The sequence below is a fragment of the Puma concolor genome, chromosome D4 (assembly GCF_028749965.1).
Source record: "Puma concolor isolate L17-30 chromosome D4, mPumCon1.1.hap2, whole genome shotgun sequence".
NCBI lineage: Eukaryota > Metazoa > Chordata > Mammalia > Carnivora > Felidae > Puma > Puma concolor.
The window spans coordinates 7,632,343-7,655,815 of record NC_141679.1 but is presented as its reverse complement, the minus strand read 5'-3'; the positions used below and the strand labels follow the sequence as shown (position 1 = coordinate 7,655,815).

Below are 23,473 nucleotides of genomic sequence, written 5' to 3'. Positions count from 1 at the left end.
GCATGAATCAAACTTTAAACATGGACTGAAGCAAGGGGCACCTGGGTGGCTCAGTCGGTTAAGCGTCTGACTTTGGCTCAGGTCATGATCTCATGGTTCGTGGGTTCGAGCCCCACGTTGGGCTCTGTGCTGACAGCTCGGAGCCTGGACCCTGCTTCGGATTCTGTGTATGTGTCTCTCTCTGCCCCTCCCCCACTTGTGCTTTGTTTCTCTCTCTAAAATAAACGTTAAAAAATTAAATATGTACTGAAGCTTCCTTGTGTGATAATAAACGATTCACACAATTCCAGCACCACCTCCGTTCCCCACCTCTATTCTGATCTCTCAAGCAGATTTACTGCAAACTCATGTATAATTAGGAATATCATACTATTAATCCACCATCTGATTTTTCATCCCCAGGGCCATATGTACCACTGAGTCTCTGATTAATGTAAGCTATTCCTTGAAGCTAGCTATATTTTGAGGCAGAGGGCTGGTCTCCTGATAAAATATGAGTAAAGTCTCGAGATCAGGCCCAACGTTCAGTAAAATGTGGTAACTGGTAAACAAGGTAACGCCACTTGCATAGACCAGGAGGGAGCTTCAAATTGGCAGGTCACTTGTTCACATGAGGTCACCCAAGTGAATAGGCCATTTAACTCACTCCAGCTGCACTGTGGCCTGGAGAGGGGAACAGAGATGATAGGAGGGTGTGGGGTAAGAAAACAGGACCAGATCCAGCAACACAAATACAATCAAAAGCACAGGGGGATAGGGTAGCAGATTATCACAAATCAACCTGGCTCTGGTCCTATACGCCTAATGCCACTTACTCGACCTAACATAACCACTGACTTCCTTGGAACTTTTGCCCCAAGAAGGGAAGACAGCACGAGGCCCAGAAATGCCCAAAGAATTTAATACCAGCAATTTATAAAAAGAAAAATCTTTAGGAAGGAGACTGTTTATACACTTTAAACTAGATACTTGTGTAGGCAAACGGAACCAGTAAGAGCGGTCCAGATACAGCCTGTGACCCAATCTGGGAAAGTTCTTTGTTCCCATGCGTCTGACACTCTCCTCCTAAAGCTGGGAAAATGGACAGGGGAAACCAACCACACCCTTCCCCCACTGAGAGACGTCCAGTGGGGAGACCCCTTTGACCCCTCAGGCAGCACCAGCCACACCAGGGGGATCCCCAGTGGCACCAGATAAACCAACCCAACCAAAATAGCTCCCCCGAAGGTCTGAAGAACCACAGCCTACTAAAGTACTCAAAGACCCATATGCTAAACCTAAATAGGGTGACTGCCTACTAAAAAAAACAAAACAAAACAAACAAAAAAACAAAAACAAAAACAAAACTAAAATACAATCTGGAGTTTCCAAACATGAATGACAAAATATCCAGGATCTAATAGAAAATCACACATCAACCAAGAACCAAGAAAATCCCAACGCAAATGAAAAAGACAATCAAGTAAAGCCAATACTAAAAAGAATCCGAGAAATCAGATATTGGAATTTTCTGAAAAGGACTTTAAAGCAGCTTTCATAAAAACACTTGAGTCAATTATAAATTTTCTTGAAATAAATGAAAAAATAAAAAATCTCAGGAAAGAAACAGAAGCTACAAAGAAGAATCGAATGGGAATTACAGAGCTGAAAAACAAAGTAACAGAAATTTTAAAACTCACTGGATAGAGTCGATCATGGAGACCAGAGAGGACAGAACAAAAGAATTCATCCCATTTCAACAAAAAGGGAAAACATACTGAAAAACTAACCCAAAGAGCCTCTGGGGCCTGCAGGGCAATAATAAAAGGCTAGCATTCTCAACAGCAGAATCTCAGAAGGAGAGAAGAAAGTGGGAATGGAAGAATGTATGAGGAAATTATGGCCAAAAACTTCCCAAATTTGGCAAAAGACACAAACCCACAGACCCAAAGAACTTAGTGGGTGCAGACAAGATGAACTCAGAAAAATCCACATGAAGAAACATCATGATTAAAATTTTAAAAATAAATTAAGAAATCTTAAAAGCAGCCAGACAGAAAGGCTATACTGATTACACGTGAACATCAATTCAAACGAGTGGATTTTTTTTTTTTTTTTTTTTTTTTTGTCAGTAACCATGGAGGACAGAACCAAGTGGTTTCACGGGCTAAAAGGGAAAAGAACTGTCAACTGAGTGTCCTATATCCAGAGAAACTATCTTTCAGGAGTGAAGGGAAAATAAAAACACTCTCAGATGAAGGAAAACAAAGAATTTAATGCAACCAAAGCCACCCTTAAAGATTAGCTGAAGAAGTTTCTTCAAACAGAAAGGGGATGATTAAAGAATCCTGGGACATCAGAAAGAAAAAAATAAAAGGAAAAAAAAAGAGAAATATTGCTACATACAACAGATTATCATTTACTCATGAGATTTCAATTAAGATTTGATGACTGAGACCAAAATTACAACATCATCGGATACTCAAGATGATGCTATTTAAAGGCAGGGAAGGTAGAAAGACTTCTAAGTGAGGTTTCTACACGTCACTCAAAACTTGCAGGAAAGGCACAGGCCCTAGAATAGCTAAAATTGTCTTAACGAAGAAGAACAGAGTGAGGAGAGTCACTGTCTTGGCTGTGAAGGGTCACTCAAGACAGTGCACTACTGATGACAGGACAGACGCACTGATCAACGGTGCAGAATGTAGAATCCAGAAATCAGCCCATACAAAATGTTCAATGGACAGTTAACAAAGGTGCAGAAACAACCCAGTAAAGGAAGGGAAGGATTTTCAACAAATGGCGCTGGGGTACCATGGATAAATGGATATCTATGGATAAAAATGAGTCTTGACCTAAGCCTCATACCTCATACAAAAATGAAGTCAAAATGGATCAAAGGTGTAAGTGTACACCATAAAACTATAAAAATTTTAGAAAAAAAATAAGACAAAATCTTTGGTGTCTAGAATCAGACACAGAGGTCTTTCTTAGACTTCAACATCAAGAGCACAATCTGTAAAAAGAAATACTGATGAATCTTTCCTCATCACACTTAAAAACGTTTGCTCCGTGAAAGCCCGTGGGAAGAAGATAGGAAAATAAAAGCTATGGTCAGAGAAAATGTTTGTAAACGTGTATGCATGGATTATGTGTATTTAAATAAAAAACCTGAAATTCATGGTAATAACACAAATAATCCAATTAGAAAATGGAAAAAGAGATGTACAGACATTTCACAGAAGAATACAGGGGGAGGACAAGAAAACACATGAAAATATTTCAATAGCATTAGCCATCAGGAAAATGCGAACTGAAACCAAGAGATATCACTACTTGCCTACCAAAATAGCTAGGAATAAAGAATAGTGACAACACCAATTGCTGACAAGGATGTGGAGAATTTGGCACAGTGATACACGCTTGTGGTACAGCCACTATGGAAAATGGGTTGGTAGTTTCTTAAAAAACTAAACATAAGGGGCATCTGACTGGCTCAGTAAATACAGCATCTGTCTGACTCTTGATCTTGGAGTCATGAATTCAAGCCCCACATTGGGTGTAGAGACTACTTACATTTTTTTTAAATTAACAGATGACCCAGAAATTGCAACAGTGGCTATTTATCCAGAGAAACGAAAACTTTTATCCATACAAAACCCTACACACAAAATGTTCCTACCACTGTTATTTGTAACAGCCCCAAACTGGATTCAGGCCAGATGTCCTTCACCAGATAAATGGTTAAACCAAGTATGGAATACTGTGAAATAAACATACGATGCAATATTACTCAACGATAAAAAAGAATAAGATATTGATACAACAAATTGAATGAATTCTGAATTGAATGAATTGAATTTTCAGTGAACTAGGGTGCGTGAAAAAGGCCAATCCAAAGAGGTCACATATTGTGCGTTTCCACTTGGGTTAACACTTGTGAACTGAAAAAATTTGAGCAATAGAGGACAGATTAACGGTTGCCAGAAAAGTTAAGGAAGGGGGCGGGGGAGGCAAGTGAGCATGGTTATGAAAAGGAAACAGAGATCCTTGTGGTGCGGGAAATCTTGATTGTAATGGTGACTACAATCTACCCAGGCAATACAACCGTATAGAACACACACACGTACACATGAGTGTATTTCTGTATTATTTCTTACAAGTGTATGTAAATCCACAACGATCTCAAACATTTCAATTCTAAAAACCTGAATGGTGTCACCATTCGAAGGATGAGACCAGGTAGTACTTCCACTATAAAGCTAGTTATCAAGCATGGCATGTGACAACCTCGGCCAGGTGCACAGCATGGAAAGGGCCTTGGGTACACTACTTTTGTGGGTAGTTTTTCGTCAGTCGGCTCGTTGGCACTGAAAAGTCACTGTTTTATGAGAGAAAGAGGGCGGGCATGTTACATTCACATAGCATGAGAAGGCGTCACGAGGAAGAAAGATGTCAGTAAACACCCTATCAGTCTATTACCCATTACTGATACCAAGAGGTCTTAAATTTCGGAGCCCAGTGAGTGACACATATGTTTTCTTCACCAAAGGCTGACTGGCACCTGGCACAGTCCCTGACTCAGGACAGGCACTCAGTAGGGCTGACCAGAGAACAAAGAACAAATTCACACCTATCACAGAGTCACCAAAGGAAGGAATCCCTGCCAACTCGGAGTTTGCAATGCTCTAGCTCTGGAGGTCAAGTAGGGATCTCCTGGCCCACTGGCCATCCCCTAAGTCTGAGCTTTCGACTACACAGAAGAGCGAAAGTAGCTTGATGAAGTGACCAAAGCTGTTCCTAAAGTCAAAATTCATTTTCAAATGCCATATCTATGTTTGATATTTAAAAATATGTTCAATTTCATACAAATTAGATTTCATACAAGTCCAAGAACTGAGCACACCCCCATTCCTTCAACAACAACAACAAAAGTTCATCCCTTACAGTGTGCATGCCCCAAAATGTGAAAAAAGGAAAGATCTACCTCACGAAGGGGTTCTTCAAAGTATGCGATGTCCAAGTGAAACCGTTTCATTTGGCAGGGAACCACACGGAGGTCTCTGATGGAGAACATGAAGGCTTTGGAACTTGACAAGAGTCTCCACGGTATCTCTACCCCGAGTGGCTCTCACATACAAGTAGCTCCCAGCAGCCAGTGGAGGCGCCTGCTCCCACGACCACTTGTACGGACAGGGCGTTAACGGGGAGAAGTGGTACATCGGACATCGTGTGACAGGAAGTGATGTCGGCTCTTAGAACTTGGAAGGCATTTTATTGAGATGCCTTGGAGGTCGGTGTACCAACTGGGAGGTCAGTAGCCATCATGACAATGGGCGTCCCTTTTACTTTTACTTTTTCCTTCCCCACAAAGCTTCTTTTTTTTTTTTTTTTTTTTAAATTTATTTATTTTTGGGACAGAGAGAGACAGAGCATGAACGGGGGAGGGGCAGAGAGAGAGGGAGACACAGAATCGGAAACAGGCTCCAGGCTCTGAGCCATCAGCCCAGAGCCTGACGCGGGGCTCGAACTCACGGACCGCGAGATCGTGACCTGGTTGAAGTCGGACGCTTAACCGACTGCGCCACCCAGGCGCCCCCCCCACAAAGCTTCTTAAAAGAAGACGCAAAAGAGTTTTGGTGGAAGGGACCGGGCTCAAATCTGTAGCAAGATTAAGAAATGCAAAGGATAGTAGAAGTAAAACAAAGCGAATCATGTAATCAGACAACCTGGACATTAACAACTGAAGTTATGATTCCATCTGAAGGTTCAATATGCTGGGAACGCTTAGGAAAATTACACAAGTCCTGGGGTCTGATCACTCCACTTGGTATATATCTTCATCTGTCATACTCCGCATGGTGGCGAACGCAATTACCAATACTTTCATTTTTGTTTTAATTTAATTACATTTTTGTATTTTAACTGAGGCTTAACTTGGGAGTTGACAGTATTTTATTATTATACAGTTTGTCAACTTTAAGTGGGGTGCATTTTTTTAAATTATTTTTGAGAGAGAGACAGAGCGTGAATGCGGGAGGAGCAGAGAGAGAGGGAGACACAGAATCCAAGGCAGGCTCCAGGCTCTGAGCTGTCAGCACAGAGCCTGACACGGGGCTCGAACTCACGGACCGCGAAATCATGACCTGAGCCGAAGTCGGCCACTTAACCGACCGAGCCACCCAGGCACCCCTAAGTGGGTTGAATTTTTAATTAAAATTTTATTGTAAATTAAGGCCAATTACTTTTAGAGGAACTGAGGCCAGATTTTATAGCACAAAGTCAGTGAGACAACAGGACTCCCCACTGAAAACCTTGCCTCAGGCCAGCTTTGCTGTTCACACCACAGCCCCAACTAAGTGATGTTAGAATGAGGACATTCAGAGGACAAGAGCAGTGGCATTCGCTTTATTCTTACACGGTACCTAGGCTGATGCTTAGTGTTAAGAAAAACAAACAAACAAACAAACAAACATGTTTTCCAGAAGTAGTTTTGGAAGGGAAAAGTGACTTTTCTTTTCAGCTATTCAATATATCAAAGCATGGAACCAAAGAAGAGGGATTAGTGAAAATTAGTTGTCCATATATCTTAATGCTAGATGCTTAATGCCGGTTGCTTCTTTGAGAAAGGGGGCAACAAAGAAATGCTTTTCCTTGTTAAAGGTTCTGCTGAAAAGTGTTCAAAGCAAACTGCACTCACTGCTTTATGCATGGATAAACGATGGAAATCAGTGTCGGCTCTTAAAACTTGGAAGGAATTTTACTGAGATGCCTTGGAGGTCAGTGTACCAACTGGGACATCAGTAGCCATCATTACAATGGGCGTCCCTTTTACTTTTTCGTTCCCCACAAAGCCTCTTGAAAGAAGACGCAAAAGAGCTCCAGCGGATGGACAGAGGTTCTGAACCCAAACCCTTCTCACCATAAAGGAAGGCATGTTCGTTTATGGGATAGAGTTGGTAAGATTTTCAACCCAGAAGCTCAAAATATTTCTCCCATTACCAAGGAGTAAATGGCATTTAAAGCTGGGCGATGGGCATGTGTATTATAATTCTTCTTTTTCCTTTTGATAATTTTTTTGTGAACTTCTATAATAAAAGTAGGGAAAAAAAAGTTAACAGTGGATTTTCTGTCTTCGTCAAAGTATTCCTGGCCTCTAAGTATTATTCTAGTTTTAATTTGGCCAGTGTTAAACCAAAAGACCAGGCTGTGTGATATCCAATAATCTCTACTTTGACCAATCCTGATCAGGTCAAACACTTTTATCCCCTAGGAGGTGCCTTACAAAATTGTCTCTAGTTTAATTGGATGTGTGTGCAGATTTTCCACTTGGGAATAAAATGCTCAGCAAATCCTCGCAAAGTGTTTTCCCTGTGTGTCATAGAGCCAACCGGCTAAGGCTCTCGGTAAGGCCGGCTGCCAGTGGAAACCGTAGCTTTCCTGGCTTCACACGTGAGCCAGATGTTGGGGATTTTCTGAGCTGCAGAATCGTGGGGAAGGAGGTTTGTGCATGTCCTGTGTTCTCATTCCAGCTCTCAAACTTGCAGGATTTATGGCCGGTCAGCAGTGTCACGAACTGGCCCGAAAATATCCCCAGAGGAAAGCCCACTGACAATGCACCTGACTCTGCCATGGCCCCATCCCATCTGCCAGATCAGGATCTCTTTGTACCGCTTCTTCCCCCAACTGCTCTGCAGAAATGCAGCAAGGCAGGTGCAATCTTTAATTTTCTGAAACCCGCAATTCAAAGCAATTCTGCTACAACTTAAAAAAAAAAAAAAACAGTTTATTTCCTTCTAGCATTGTATGAAATTAATACTTGCCTATTCTAGACAATTTACAAATACATGAAATAAGAATGCATATGTGTTATTATAGGTATATGTAAAAATATCTCGGAATCTCACTATCCATGGAGAACCAATTTTGTTCTCGTTGATTTTCAAGGACAACTAAGGAATTCCTGGGACCACAATGAATGTCTACACTTGCCATCATCAGAATGTATGTTTGCAGAGGGATGCGAATATACATTTAAACACTTTTGTAAGCATTTTCCTTATTATTAAATGTCCTTAAGTAACTTTGATGGCTGCATAATTTCATCGAATGGTTACACCATTTCATTTTCCTAGTCCGAGACCACTGGACATTTAGTTTTTTTGTGTCTGTTATAAATAATTTGCTTGGAGACAAATGTAGTTTGACAATGGAGAATCCAATTGAAAATGAACTGTTTTCTGAACAATCACATCCACTCTATTTCAACCAGCCTTCTTAATGTTTATTTATTTTTGAGAGACAGTGAGAGAGAGAGAGAGAGAGAGAGACAGACACACCATGAATGGGGTAAGGGCAGAGAGAGAGGGAGACACAGAATCTGAAGGAGGCTCAAGGCTCCGAGCTGTCAGCACAGAGCCCGATGTGGGGCTCAAACTCATGAACCGCGAGATCATGACCTGAGCCGAAGTCAGACACTTAACCGACTGAGCCACCCAGGTGCCCCTCAACCAGCCTTCTTAGGAGCTGCCCTTCTCAAGCTCTAGTACGCATGAGAGTCAGCTGGAAGGTGTGGTAAAACACCAATCTCTGGGCCTCGAGGTGGATCTGAGAATCTCCTTTCTGACAAATCCTGTGGTGTGGACCTCGCCTTGAGAAGCACTGCTCTGGAGAAGCCCCCTGCTGCATTTAGGAAATGGACAGAAAGGGGCTTCTCACTGTGGGCTCATCTCTTTTTGACCCTCCCAGCGAGAAATGAAAAGCTGCTTCAGTTGACATCCCCCAGCGCGGTCCACAGCCTGGCATGTGCTCAGGTGCTCTCCTTATGTTGAAAAATGTTTGGCAAATAAGTAATGCTGGCAGGAACCGTTCTGACACCTACACCTCAATTTGGGATTCATTTTCCTCGCTCAAGATTTGGCAAGTGTATCCCTTCCTTAAGGTTAGGCTGTGAAAATACACTCTGACTCACAGACCTAGTTTAAAATACCACAAAAAGTCATCAACGATTTCCACAACTAATGAGTCTTAAATACCTTCATTTCGAGTTGTTTTATGTGTGCTGCCTATGGGACGAGATCTAAGTATTTAGACCGGGGTTGTGCATAATTGTGTGAATAAATCACGAGAACAAAAACTGTCTCCCTGTATCCAGCCTCTGCCCGATGTCCAGTGATGATCAATCCTGCCATTTATGTTGTCTTCCTAAAAATCATTCCTTACCTACTGTTTATTTCTGTTCCCAGCAATATGGCAAATGAGATGTTCAGAGAACTTACCTCTGATGTGGCCCATCTAAAAATGCCGGTGAAAAATTTTTAAAGAGTTTTTTTTTAATGCATGGCTGCCTTGGCAACAGAATAAGGGAATTCTTTAAAAGCCAGAAACACATACACATACACAAACGAAAAACCCCAGCAATCAAGGGTAAGCAAGAACTGGGGATATTCTGCTAATCCCAGGTACCCTAGAGCTTGGCTTCTAAAGGGCCAGGTGGGAAAAACGACAAAGCACGGATCCAGATTTCCATTCGAGTTCAGAGAGAGACTCATGTATAAAGCAGGGGCTTCTGAATGGCCACACGGTCAGCAAATGAGTTGGGAAAACAATATGTGTAAATAAGCCTGACCTACAGAGTGAGACACTGGACACAGAGGTCTTACCTCTTGAGAAAGAGAGAAAAAAAAAAAACGCTGCCTTACAAAATTCCTAACCCCAAAACCTGGATTTGGATCCAGAATTTACATTATTTGAATGATCCCAAACACCCCAAAGCTGATCATTTTAACTGACTGATAGAGTCTCAGAGATTTTAGAAGTGACAAACATTCCCCGGAAGAATGCATTTTCGACCCAGGCCTGAAAGAATCCCCAAAGGTGAAGTTTTTAAAGAGTGTCAGCGCACAGTCAAGATTATCCAAGTGATAGTCAGTAGACACTACGCATGACAGAGCGAGACCTGAGAAGCCTGCCAGCTATAGAAATATTGAAATGTCACATCTAGTAGGGTTTAAATATTTGAAGAAATAGAAGAGAAACAAAGAAAAAAAGGAAACAAGAAATTTTAAAAATTGAGTAAGCAGTTCTGAAAAATGAAAACTACTTCTGAAAATTAAACAGGCAATCACCAAAAATAAAAATACAATTTATGAGGGGCGCCTGGGTGGCTCAGTCGGCTGAGCATCCGATTTCGGCTCAGGTCATGATCTCATGGTTGGTGAGTTCGAGCCCCACGTCAGGCTCTGTGCTGACAGCTCGGAGCTTGGAGCCTGCTTCAGGTTCTGTGTATGCCTCTCTCTCTGCCCCTCCCTCACTTGCACTCGGTCTCTCTCTATCTCTCTCAAAAATAAATAAACGTTAAAAAATTTTAAAATATATATATATATAATTTATGAGTTAAAGAGCAGAGGAGATGTGGCTGCAGAAAGACTTTGTAACTTGGAAAATGGATGCATGTAAATTAGATGGAATAGACAGAGAGACAAGGTGATAAAAAAAATTAGAAGAGCTTAAAGGATATAGGATGGAAACTGAAAACACATAACAAATAGACTTCTAATCAGAGTTGCAGGAGATGATAGCACAGTGATGGAGGGAAGTCAGTATTTTGAAAAAGAACCTTCCTGAACTGAAGCAGACAAAATGCCATGTTGTAGGAACCACAATGATGTCTAAGCGGGGCAAGTAAAATCAAATTCATCGCTAGGCACACAACACCCTAGGCAGCAAAACACCAAAGACAAGGAAGAGAAGTTAAAAGCAGCTGAAAGGAGAGACAGATTCCTTACGAAGGAATAGCAGTGAGACTCAACAGCAATACTGGAAGCTAGGCAGAGAAGGAGATCGCCAAAATGCTGCTGTGAGACACAACTATCTACCTAAAATTACACATGGGGTGTAAATATCTTTCATGAACAAGGAGGAAACAAAAATGTTACCAGAAAGACAAAAAAAAACTGAGAGGTTCTCCCTGAAGGAACATCTAAATCATGTACTTCAGGGAAAAAGGAAAATGATCTCAGGTTAAGTTCTGGTTTTTTTTTTTTTTTTAAGTTTCTTTATTTATTTTTGTGAGAGAGGGGCAGAGAGAGAAAGGGAGAGAGGGAATCCCAAGCAACCTCGTGCTGTCAGCACACAGCCTGACGCAGGGCTTGAACTCACGAACCGTGAGATCGTGACCCGAGCTGAAGTTGGATGCTTGACCAACTGAGCCACCCAGGTGCTTCACAGATTAAGTTCTGATAACAAGAAAGACTGGGGACAAAAGAAAACGGGGAAATTGTGGGAAAATACACATATGGACTATTAGTATAGCACTGAGATTTAACTTAGGGATTAAGAAATTTAAAAACATCAATCAACTCTGGAGGATGGCATATAATCCTGATGGGGAGTGAATGAAGTTCATAAAAGTGCTGTTTGGAAAAAAGGTACAGATATTGATTGGCTTTACTTTAAGTTGAGGTAAACACACATACTATGATGTCAAAATCTGTGGGAAATAGCTACAGCAGTTCTTCAAGGAACACTCATAACCCTCCATGCTTATGTTAACAAATAAGAAATTATTATTATTTAAAAAAATTTTTTAAACATTTATTTGTTTTCTGATAGAGACAGAACGTAAGTGGGGGAGGGGCAGAGAGAGAGGGAGACACAGAATCAGAAGCAGGCACCAGGCTCCCAGCTGTCAGCACAGAGCCCGACGCGGGGCTCGAACTCACAAACCGTGAAGATCATGACCTGAGCCGAAGTCAGACGCCTAACCGACTGAGCCACCCAGGCACCCCAACAAATAAGAAATTATTAAGAGTTGGGGGAAAAAACCTGCAGAATTAGCCCAAATTAGTAGAAGGAAAAAATAATATGGGTAAGAAAAAAATTTAATACAATAGAAAACAAAACCACAAAATAGAGGATAAATGAATCAAAAATTATTTTTTTTCAGATAAATAATTAAATAGACAAGTCTCTGGCAAGATTACTGGGGAGGTGGAGAAAGATGACATAAATTAACGATAATAGGAATGAAAAGGGGACATATTTACAGATGCAGCAGAGATTAAAAAGGTGATGATGCTTTATGTCAATACATCTGTAAATTGAGATGAAAAAGGCAAGTGTCAAGAGTAACATAAATTACCAAAACAGAGTTAAGAATAAACAGAAATCCTAAATGATACAACAGCCATTAAATAATTCAATCAGAAATCTAAAATTGTCCCACTTGGTCTAGATGGCTTCGCAGTTGAGTTCTATTTACATTCAAGGACCAGAAAAGTTCCAGTTTCCATAAAATCTATCAGAGAACGGAAATGAGATAAGACTAGCACAGGAAATTAAAGTTTTAGGTGATCCACATTAACATCAATGCCAAAATCTTGAAATACTGACTGGCAAACTAACTCATTCAATACGTAAAAAATACAGCACGTCATGACCAAGCTCAACATGTTTTTTTCTAGGAATTTAAGGTTCATTGACCATGTCACTGAGCAATTAAGGAGAAAATCATATGACTATCTCTACAGGAAAGAAAGAAAAAACATTCAGGATAAAAACTCTTAACAAACTAAGCAGATAAAAGAATTTGGTAACCCGTTAAAAACATATAACCAGTAGCATTCTCAACTGTGAAATATTTTCAAACATGACCTTAATGGAAACAGGAATAAGAAGAAGGCATGTACTATCAGCATTTCTATTCTGCATCACATGGAAGGTTCTCACCTATACAATCAAACGAGGAAAAGAAGTGAAACGTATCAGGACTAGAAAAGAAGACAAAATAATCGTCACGTGTAGATTATACAATCTTGCCCCCTAAAGAATCTACAAATTACTGGAATTAGTAAATTTAGAGAAACTTTGTTTATTCTCTTTTTATATATACACAATAATCCACGGTTGTCACTGTTTCTCTGGGTGCTTAAATTCACCCAAATACCTGTGGAAATTCCTATAGGCCAGTACCTGTATTCTGTTAACACGATCCCCATGACCGTTTGAGCAGTTCCTTGCTTTCTGGCTCCAAAAAGACAATCCAGGTTCACTTTGGTCTTTCTCTGCTCCTGATCTGGAATTAGCCACTTCTGTAAGGAGTCCTGTCTCATTTTAGTGAAGAACGACGCTAGAAACTAAGACTGTTTGCTGAGTGTGCTTATTGCTAAAGGGTTATCACTTTCCAGGTCCTTTCAATGCACAGAGCTAGGAAATATATGAAATCATGAGTTCCTCTGATAGAACCAATTCAAAATTTAGTACCACAGAGTTTTTTTTTTTCTTATCTTCTTTTATTGCATAATTGTATCTCTTTCCTCTTACAGTTAAAATATTGTGGTTTGTAATTATATATAACAGATATGTATTAACTTAAAAATTTTTAATATATATATTTACCATGTTTATTATTTATCTGCTTATCTACTTTATCCTATAATATATAAAATTTTTCATCATACTATAAATATTAACACTAACAACAGACCTACTAAGTAGGGTTTCAGATTTCTTTACAGTTCTTTTTGCCTTTAGTAAATATTTCATAAGAATACATGTATTGAGTACTGTTGTAAAAGAGCGTGAATTAATTATTTGCTTATGTTACCTATTTGATATGCAGTTAGGATTCTTTTGTTTTTGTTTCCATTCACTTTTAAGGTCTGGTATTTTTTCATCCTTTATGGTTTCATTTTTATGAAGTAACATACACACATAGTTCAAAATTCAAAACTATATAAATAGGTATTCTCCAATCCCGATCATCTTCCATCCAGTTATTTAACCCAGCCCATCGAGTCAGCCGTTGTCATTACTTCTTCATTGATCCTTCCTGTGTTTCTTTTTACAAGATTAAGTATAGGCACACCCACAGCTGCATACATGCACACGTGCGTGAACGTATTTCCCTTTCCTCATGAAACAAAGGGTGGCATACGACACAGATTATTTTGTACCCTACTTTTTTTCACTTAAAACCTATCCTGGGGGGCGCCTGGGTGGCTCTGTCAGTTAAGGGTCTGACTCTCAGTTTCGGCTCAGGTCATGATCACACCAGGTCATGGGATCGAGCCCTGCATCGGGCTACCACTTTTTTTTTTCAAGGATCACTGAGACCATTTATTCTAGACACGATGCTTACCAAGGAGTGAGGGAAGGACTGGGTGTGCAGGCTAATAAACAGAGGAGAGGGAGGACTTCCCTGGAGCTGTAGCCATTCCGTCCGCATTCTTCTCAGGGGTGAAGGCATCTGTCTCTTTTGGACAAAGGTTCCAGCTACAAGCAGGGGGAAGACCAGGGGAGGCATAGGCACACAGACCTTGACAGGCTGTGCCTCCACCCGGATCTTGCCCCAAGAGACAGCTTCGTCCAGCCCGGCACCAGAGTCAGATTCATCAAATTCCTGGGCCATGTGGATGTCGACAGCTTAGTCGGCCCCATTCCCCATGAGGCTGGCATTGGCGGTGTGGTGCTTGACCACACCCCCACCCGGGATGATCATCTGAGTGTGCCTGGCAAAATGGCCTGTGTGTTCCTGAGCCTCACGTCCTCAATAATGTCCAGGACCAGCTTGGGTTCTTGTGGGAATCAAAAAAGATCACGTTGCCCAGGGAGCCATCTGTGAGCACTGGGCTCCACACGGGCATGTGGTTCTTCTGAGCCCAGTAATATACTGATTCCGTGTTGTTGATCTCCTCGCCCAGCCCGGCGATCATCTTGGAAGGTGTCCACTTCACGCCCTCCATGTTCCGCTCCGGCACCATCCAGTCCATGATGGGCGTCAACCAGTCCTCAAACTTGCAGCAACTGTCACTGGGCACCAGGAGGTTTCCAATCCTGTTGATCCCGTCCTCACGCAGCTCCTTCCCCCTGAGACTGAAATCACCCAGGTACGTGGTACCAGGCACTTCTTCGTCCACACTGCCAGCTGTGGTCACTAAGATGTCCACCGTGTTGTATGCTGCATGAGGTAATGGATGCGACAGCTGACGGTACAGAGCCTGCTCGGGATTCTGTCTCTTCCTCTCTCTCTGCCCCTCCCCCCCTCCAAAATAAATAAATAAACTTAAACCTGCATTAAAAAAAAGAAAGAAAAAAAAAAGCTGTCCTGGATATCACATCGTACCAGTTCATGGAAATATTCCTCATGATTTTACAGCTTTATGGGATTCAATTATACGCACGAGCCAGGGTTATTCAACTATTCTCTAGAGTTAAACATTTGAATTTCATATCTTGCCATGGCAAAGAATACCGCAACAAATAACTGTATGTTGCTTCAAATCTACGGAGGTGTTTCATAAAGGTAAATTTTTAAAAGTGCAATTGTTAGGTCAAGGGTAAAGAAATACGTAGGTTTGTTGACTACCATGAAGTACCCTGTCATGGAGGTTAAATCATTCTGCATTCTCCATAGCAATGAGTGAGAATCCTTGTTTTTCTGTATTCTCCGGGAGAATGCTTTCTTAAGAAAGGATGCATTTCCATCCACTCAAGAATTTAAAATACAAATCTGTTAAAGTTATCATTTATAAAAGCAACAACAAAAATATACATCATGGGGGAAACATACTAACAAGAGTTGTGTAAGATTTTTAGGTTAAAAGAAAAAGCATAAAACTTCCTGAAAGAACTTCGAGACGATATAAATAGAGAGATAAGGCATATACTGGAATAAGAAGGCTCACTGTTGTAAACGTGGCTATGCTCCTCTAACGGAGCTAGTATTCAATGAGCTTTTAATCAAAATCTAAATAGGATTTTTCAAGGACATTGACGAGCTTATTCTAAAATGTATATAGAAAAGCAAACAGCCCAGAAAGAGAGGCCAAGACAGGCTTAAAGAAAAACTAGGCTGGGGGGCTTGTTCTATCAAATAACAAGTCTTAGTCATTATGTAATTTAATATTTAAGCATGAGGATAGAAAAACAGACCCATGGAAAAGAAGAGAGATCCCATAAACAGACCCATTTATATATGGAAACCTGATACACTACAGAGTAGGCAAAGTATGGATTGTTAAAAAATGCTGCTAGAACAACGGATCGTCCACAGGGGGGAAGAAGATTCCAAACCTTAAAAGTGATTTCAAGAACTTAAAAGTGAAAGATAACAGGTTAACACATGTAGGCAAAAATACAGGACATTATTTTGAAGATCGTAACGCAGGAAAGGTGTCCTAGGTAAAATAAAGAAAAACACAAGCCACAATGAAAAAAAAAATGCTGTTTAACTTCAAATTAAGAATGCACATCGAAAGATGTTACAGTGAATAAAAACCCAAGTCACGAACTGGCAGAAGATATCCACCAAAGGATAGTATTCAGAATAAATGGAGGGCTCCTTCAAATCAGTAAAAGACAAACAACCCTCTTTAAAATAGGCAGAAGGACTTGTATTTCACAGAAGAAATACAGTCAGCCAATGAGCATATGAAAAGAGGCTCAGCCTCACGAGTATGCAGAAAAATGCAAATTGTGACTCTAGGGAGAGAAGATTTTATACCCAACAAATGGGCAAAGATTAAAAAGGCAATGAGAAAATTGGATGTGTGATCCACTAGGACTCGGTGATTTCTCTCCCAGAGAAACTCTCTGCACGTGCCTCCCGTACACAAGTATGAGAACAATTAAAACAGGGCTGTCCACAGTAACAAAATACTTGACATGACCCAAATTTCCACGATGGTAAGCGGGATCACCGAACCTGGTACAATCATTTAATAACTATTACACAGCTGTGAAGATTAATGATCCATAGGTTCACAGATAGAAGTGGAGAAATCTTGAAAACAACAGGAGGCAATAAAGAAAGTCATCAAAGAAATGCATTCAGCATGATTGTATTACGCACACTTGAAAAGCAGACAAAACCAAACAATATATTTTTAGGGATGCATAAACACGTGGTAAAACTTTAAGGAAAAGCAAGAGAGATATTAATACAGTATTAAAGTGGCAATTTCCCCTGATGGGGAGAGAGGGTGAAGGAGCCACCGGAAGATTCACAGACGTAGACGATCATCTGTCTCATAAGCTGGATGTTCGATTCATCAGTCATGTTATTATCACTTTCATTTAAAATATCCATCTATGTTATACTCACTCTCTGGCAGATAAGATCTATTTCACGATGCTAAAAAGTTTAATGGAAAGGAAGAAAAGGTGGTCTTCTCAGTCCTTTACCTAAAAGCTTCTAGTGGCTTCCTGTTGCCTCCAGGATAAAACCTAGCTTCCTAGCAAGGGAGGCTCTATGCTCTTCCCCACCAGGCCTCCAGCTACTTCTGCAACCTTGTCTCCTGCCATCTGCCCCCTCAGTCCTCACCTGACTCACCTGTATTCTAGCGACGCCCTGTATCATCAGAGCCCCGTGCTCACGTCTGAGCCACGCCCCTCCGTTCCCTCTGCCTGGCACGCACTCCTCCTGGGTCGACTTGGCCGATTCCCCTACTTTCAAATTCAGCAAACACCCGATACTTAGGACAGTGTCCCCTGAAACTGCCAATGGATATTTGTTTCTGGGCTTTCACAAGGCTGTGTTTCAGTTCGTCTGTTTGTATGTCCCAGCTCACTTGCCTTCGAGATCTCTGCAAGGCAGGGGCTCTATTTTCATTTCAGTCCAACCAACGTTTCCCGAGTGTTAACGTTATGTCATGACTGTGCTAGGCATTGGATCTGTTGGATTCATCAGCAGCAAGCCCTATTTCCTACCCTCACAGAGCTTGCAATTGAGCTATACTTATGTACATACTTAGGCTCCCTGCAGTGTCCCACATATGGCACGTTACACAGTTATGTCTGACGAATCAGCGAAGGAACACTCAGTGAATGAACAGACCAAGGCACAAATAAGAACTGTTCTTTTCCTCTTTAAACAAATAAACACGGGGCACCTGGGTGGCTCAGTCATCTAAGCGTCCAACTTCAGGTCATGATCTCATGGTCTGTGAGTCTGAGCCCTGCGTCGGGCTCTGTGCTGACAGCTCAGAGCCTGGAGCCTGTTTCAGATTCTGTGTCTCCCTCTTTCTCTCTCTCTACGACCCCTGCTCACACTCTGTATCCCTTTCTCTCAAAAATAAACATTGAACAAACAAGGCTTTTTGGCAATAAATCATCATTTTAGTGGCTTTTATTTATTATGAACTTTAAGGCTGTAAATTCAAGGCTACCTGTCAAAAACTAAACTTTTTTCTTCAAAAAAACCTGCCAAATACGTACCTAAATGGAGATATTTTATTCTTATGAAATTTTCAGAAAGGATTAAACTAAACCAACCAATTAAAATCCAGATTCATTACACAACATGATGCCAAGCAATAATACAGATTGTGCGTGGAAATAGAAAGTATTAATCCAAGAATTCCTTTTTGATCTCTCCCACGTGAAGCTGTTTGTAAACACGTTTATTTGCTGTGCACTTTTCTTTAAAATGAACAAATTCCCAAGAAAGAGTTCGAATCAAGCATTCTCTTAAATTTATAAATTTCGTAATAGCTTCAGGCATCCAAGTAAGCCGTCTCCAGATCTGCCACTTATGATTAGATGCCAAGAAATACTTAAAATGATTCATCTCTCAGATACTAGCTTTCAGCAAACCACACAGAAAAACGAGTAAGGATCATCTTCATAACACAGCTACGCCACTCAGATGCAACTTTATTCTCGCTACGCTGGCCCCTATTCTTTGGTGGACAGATGCACTATCATTCTCCCAGGGACATCTTTTTGTGGCCTTCCTGGGTGGTTCCTGCTCGTCCCACTGTGGCCGGATGAACACTGGCCCCTCCGGCCATGTCCGCGTTCTACCCCCGCAACCTGTGACACATTCCGTGCCATGGTCAAAGGAACCTGCAGGTTGATTAAAGGAAGCGTCTTGAGCTGGAGAGATGATCCTGCATTCTCTAGGCAGGCCTCATGTCGTCACAAGGGGCCTCCCAATACAAAGGCAGGAGGATCTGAGTTAGGAGAGGCTGTGACGATGGAAGCAAGAAGTTGGAGGAATGTGAGGAAGGCATCACGAGCCGTGGAATGCAGTCACCTCTCCGAAGCTAAAAAGGGCAAGGATTCTTTCTTCAGAGTTTCCAGAAGGAGCAGGCCCTGTGACATTCTCCCAGTAAGCCCACTACAACTTGTTTTGGATTTCTGATCTCCAGAAAGGTGGCAGATGACAAATCTATATTGTTTGAAGAGACTAAGTTTGCGGTAAATGTTACGGCAGCAATAGAAAACTCAGCGACTCCTTTTAGACTTCATTCCTGGCTGTGCTATCTTGCCCCGGCAGTGTTCCGGCAAACACTCAAATGCTCTCATCTCTGAAACGATCTTCATGCCTCACCGGCTATCCCTTTGTACTCTGGTACGATCTGCATTAACGGGATATTTGTTGGCTGTGGCAGACAATGCTGGTTAGCTACCCGGAAGCCATTCCCAACTCACTCCCTTGCTGCCTCATCCTGCAGTGGCCAGAGAGTCAAACACCCTTCCCCAGACTCTCTTGCAATGAGGGACGGCAGCATGACCCAGTTCTGGAAGAGCAGGTGTATGCCGATGTCTGCTGGGAGAAAGTCTGAGGAAAACTTCAGCTTCCCTGAAAAAGGGGAAGATGTGACCAGTGTGACCATTTCCTTCTTACTACCTTGAAAATGGGCGGTGATGGTTAAGCCTCCATTCACTGTGTCGCTATCGTGAGCAAAAGGCCAAGAGAACGTCAAAGACAGGCTCTGATATTGCTGAGTCATGGAGCCAAAGCCAATAATTGCCTATCCCTGGAAACTTCTGGTTTTGTGAGAACAATACAGCTCCTGTTTGTTCAAGCCCCTGCAGTGTGGTTTGGTGTTACTTGCAGCTGAGGGCACGCCCAACTAGTACATGACCTTTCTCGGGTAGCACCTGTTACCAAAAGCAGCCAGAACACTGAGGCTTCAGAAAATATAACAGAATCCTCCTTAGCACATAGTTCTACGCATTGCTACATACAAAAAGGAAAAAAGTAAACAAAGAAAATAAGAAGGAAAAAGAGAGAGGGGGGAGGGAGGGAGAGGGAAAGGGACAGAGATGGAGAGAATGGGGGAAAGGGGGCCAGGAAGGAGAGAAGAGGGCATGAAAGGAGGAAGCAACTGAAACCCAAACTTCAGTCACTGCTATCCAACTACACATTGAAAACAAAATGCTGAAAAATTAGAAACATCCACCTTCATTGCCTCGGTCTCACGGAATTACATGCTATAAACACACATTGAAGAACAGGCAGTGGCAATCAAGTTGAGACTTTCAAGCACCCAGTTGCTCCTTCTGACATGAAGGGACCACCTCTAAGTCTCCCCCTCGTCATTCTGCAAACCTGAAAACCAAATCAACTCAGAGCACTATTAGAGGAGATTACAAATAAAATGCTCCCATATTTGGGACACTACATGTAACGTAAAATTCCTAGAGCAATAATCCGGATCACAGTGAACTGTCTAGAGGAAATCAATGTCAAGGAGATCGAAGCTTACTCCAAAAATGAAATTCATCTAGCCACTTCCTACAATTGTCTCTTTGGTGCGCACGTCATAAAATATAAGATTTCAGATTTGTGAAGGTTTTTTGGTAAATCTTTTGTGGCCAAGACAGAGATCTAAAATGAGCCTTTTCGTTAGAAGATTCCATTTATGATGGCTATTATTACTATGGTGGTGTCCAAGGGAGCCAAAACGTTTAGAGGCTGAAGTCACGACCTATGTGGACAACCTACTGAAAGACAGGCATAGTTCTAGAAATGGAGACAAAGAGAAATCCCAGTTCTTGTCCTTGTGAGGCCCAGATTTTTATTAAGTAACAGACACTAACAAATAAATACAAGTTATAGGATATAAAAGGGGAATTACAAGTTCTTTCAGGGGAATGAAGGAATAATTAAAAAAAAAAAAAGAGCCAAAAAACCCCTCCCTTCTTCATGCTCATGTTTTGGAAACACTGTTATTGTGAAAATGTCCATACTACCCAAAGCAACCTATAGATTCAATGCAACTGCTACCGAAATACCTGTAGTGTTTTTCACAGAACTAGAACAAATAATCTTAAAATTCATATGGAACCACAAAAGACCCCAAATAGCCAAAGCAATCTTGAGAAAAAAGAACAAAGCTGGATGTATCACAATCCCAGATTTCAAGCTATATTACAAAGACACAGTCATCAAAACAGGATTGCACTGGCACAAAAACAGACACATAGATGAAGAAAACAGAAAAAATGTCCAGAAATAAATCCATGCTTATATGGTCAATAATCTATGACAAAGGAGACAAGAATATATAATGGGGGAAAGATAGTCTCTTCAACAAATGGTGTTGGGAAAACTGGACAGCGACATGCAAAAGAATGAAATGTGACCACTTTCTTACACTATACACAAAAATGAACACAAAATGGATTAAAGACGTATGACCTCCCATCCAAGTACTAACCTGAGAAACTTAACGAAGACCATGGGGGAGGGGAAAGAAAAAAAATGGTTAGAGAGGGAGGGAGCCAAAACATAAGAGACTCCTAAAAACTGAGAACAAACTGAGGGTTTACGGGGGGTGGGAGGGAGGGGTGGGTGGGTGTTGGGTGTTGAGGAGGGCACCTGTTGGGATGAGCACTGGGTGTTGTATGGAAACCAATTTGACAATAAATTTCATATTAAAAATAAATAAATAAATAAATAAATAAATAAACAAACAAACAAACAAACATTAAAAAAAAAAGACATATAACCTAATATAATAAAACTCCTAAAAGAATACATAGGCAGTAAACTCCTGGGTATCAGCTCTAGCAACAGTTTCCTGTTTATGTGTCTGCAGGCAAGGGACACCAAAGAAAAAATAAACTATTGGGACTACATAAAACTAACTTTTGCACAGCAAAGAAAACCATGAACAAAACACAGAGACGACCTACCGAACAGAAATATTATTTGCAAACAAGTTTTTCAATAAGGGGTTAATACCCAAAATATATAAAGAACTCATATAACACCAAAACAAAACAAAACAAACTCCTCACAAATAATCTAATTTAAAATGGGCAGAAGACCTGAATGGGCATTTTTACTAAAGTTATAAAGACGGCGGCCAACAGACACATGAAAAGATGCTCAGCATCACTAATCACCAGCGAAATGCAAACCACGAGATACCCCCTCACACCAGTCAGAATGGCTACTATCAAAAAAACAAGAAATAAGTGTTGGTGAGGATGTGGAGAAAAGAGAACCATCCTACACTCTTGGTGAGAATGCAAACTGGTGCAGCCACAGTGGAAAACAGTATGGAGATCCTCAAAAAATTAAAAATAAAAATACCACCCAATCCAGTAATTCCACTGCTGGGTATCTACCCAAAGAAAGTGAAAACACTAATTTGAAAAGATACATACATCTCTACGTTTACTGCATCATTATTTACGATAGCCAAGATACGCAAGCAACCCAGGTGTCCATTGACAGACGAATGGATAAAGAAGATGTGGTGTATATAGGCAGTGGGATATCACCAGAACATAAAGAGAATGAGATCTTGCCATTTGTAACAACAGGGATGGACCTAGAGGGTATTATGCTCAGGTGAAATAAGTCAGACAGAGAAAGACAAACGCCGTATGAGTTCACTTATATATGGAATCTAAAAAACAAAACGAATGAACGGTAAAACAGCAACAGACTCATATATATGTAAAATGCTGGTTACCAGAGGGGAGGGGGATAGGAGGATGAGCAAAATAGGGGAAGGGTATTAAGAGTTATAAACTTCCAGTTATAAAATCAGTAAGTCATGGGGAGGAAAAGTACAGTGTAGGGAACAGAGTTGATAATATTGTAATAACGTCATACGGTGACAGATGGTGACCACACTTGTCACGGTGAGCGCTGTATAATATACAGAATTGTTGAATCACTCTGTTGTATACTTAAAACGTGTAATATTGTTATATTAGTATACCGAAGTAATATAATTCAATTAAAAAAAACAAAAACAAAAAAACTCTCCCTTTTACTGATGGATTGGAGACCAGACCAAGGATGGTAAGATGAAGAAGTTCCTTGACATTTTGACAGGTCACCAGAGAAGGGCTGTTTCAGGTGATGGAGTAGTGGGACGACTTTAATACATGAATTATTCAAATTCCTCCACCAACACCAAAAACGTCTTCAGAGACAAAGTTGGAGAATGAGTTAACAGCTAGTAACAAAGTCATCCAAAAGACGAAGGCTTAAGGGAGCATCCAGACAGATACTATAGTGTGAACAGAGCTTGCAATTTTTTGGGGAGAGACTGGAAAGACCGGTTTACAGGGAAAGTACGGTTTGGGGACGTTCTGTGTCACCGAGCAAATTGTTAGTGCAACCAGGGGCGGCAGTCCACTGTGTGGGTCTTTCGCTTTGGTCGGGGATACTGGAAAAGGGGGCACTGCTGATTGGCTGTGGGGCTTCAGAGAGCACCTGACAGAGCTACGGACTGACGTACTG

At 41.1% G+C, this 23,473-nt stretch overlaps 1 protein-coding gene and 1 pseudogene across 5 annotated transcripts in view; both read right to left on the bottom strand.

Moving 5' to 3' along the window:
- Positions 1-23,473, bottom strand: part of GLIS3 (GLIS family zinc finger 3) — a 504,180-nt gene that overhangs the window by 161,386 nt on the left and 319,321 nt on the right. The window lies entirely within an intron of this gene.
- Positions 12,831-15,126, bottom strand: LOC112868684 (deoxyhypusine synthase pseudogene; annotated as a pseudogene).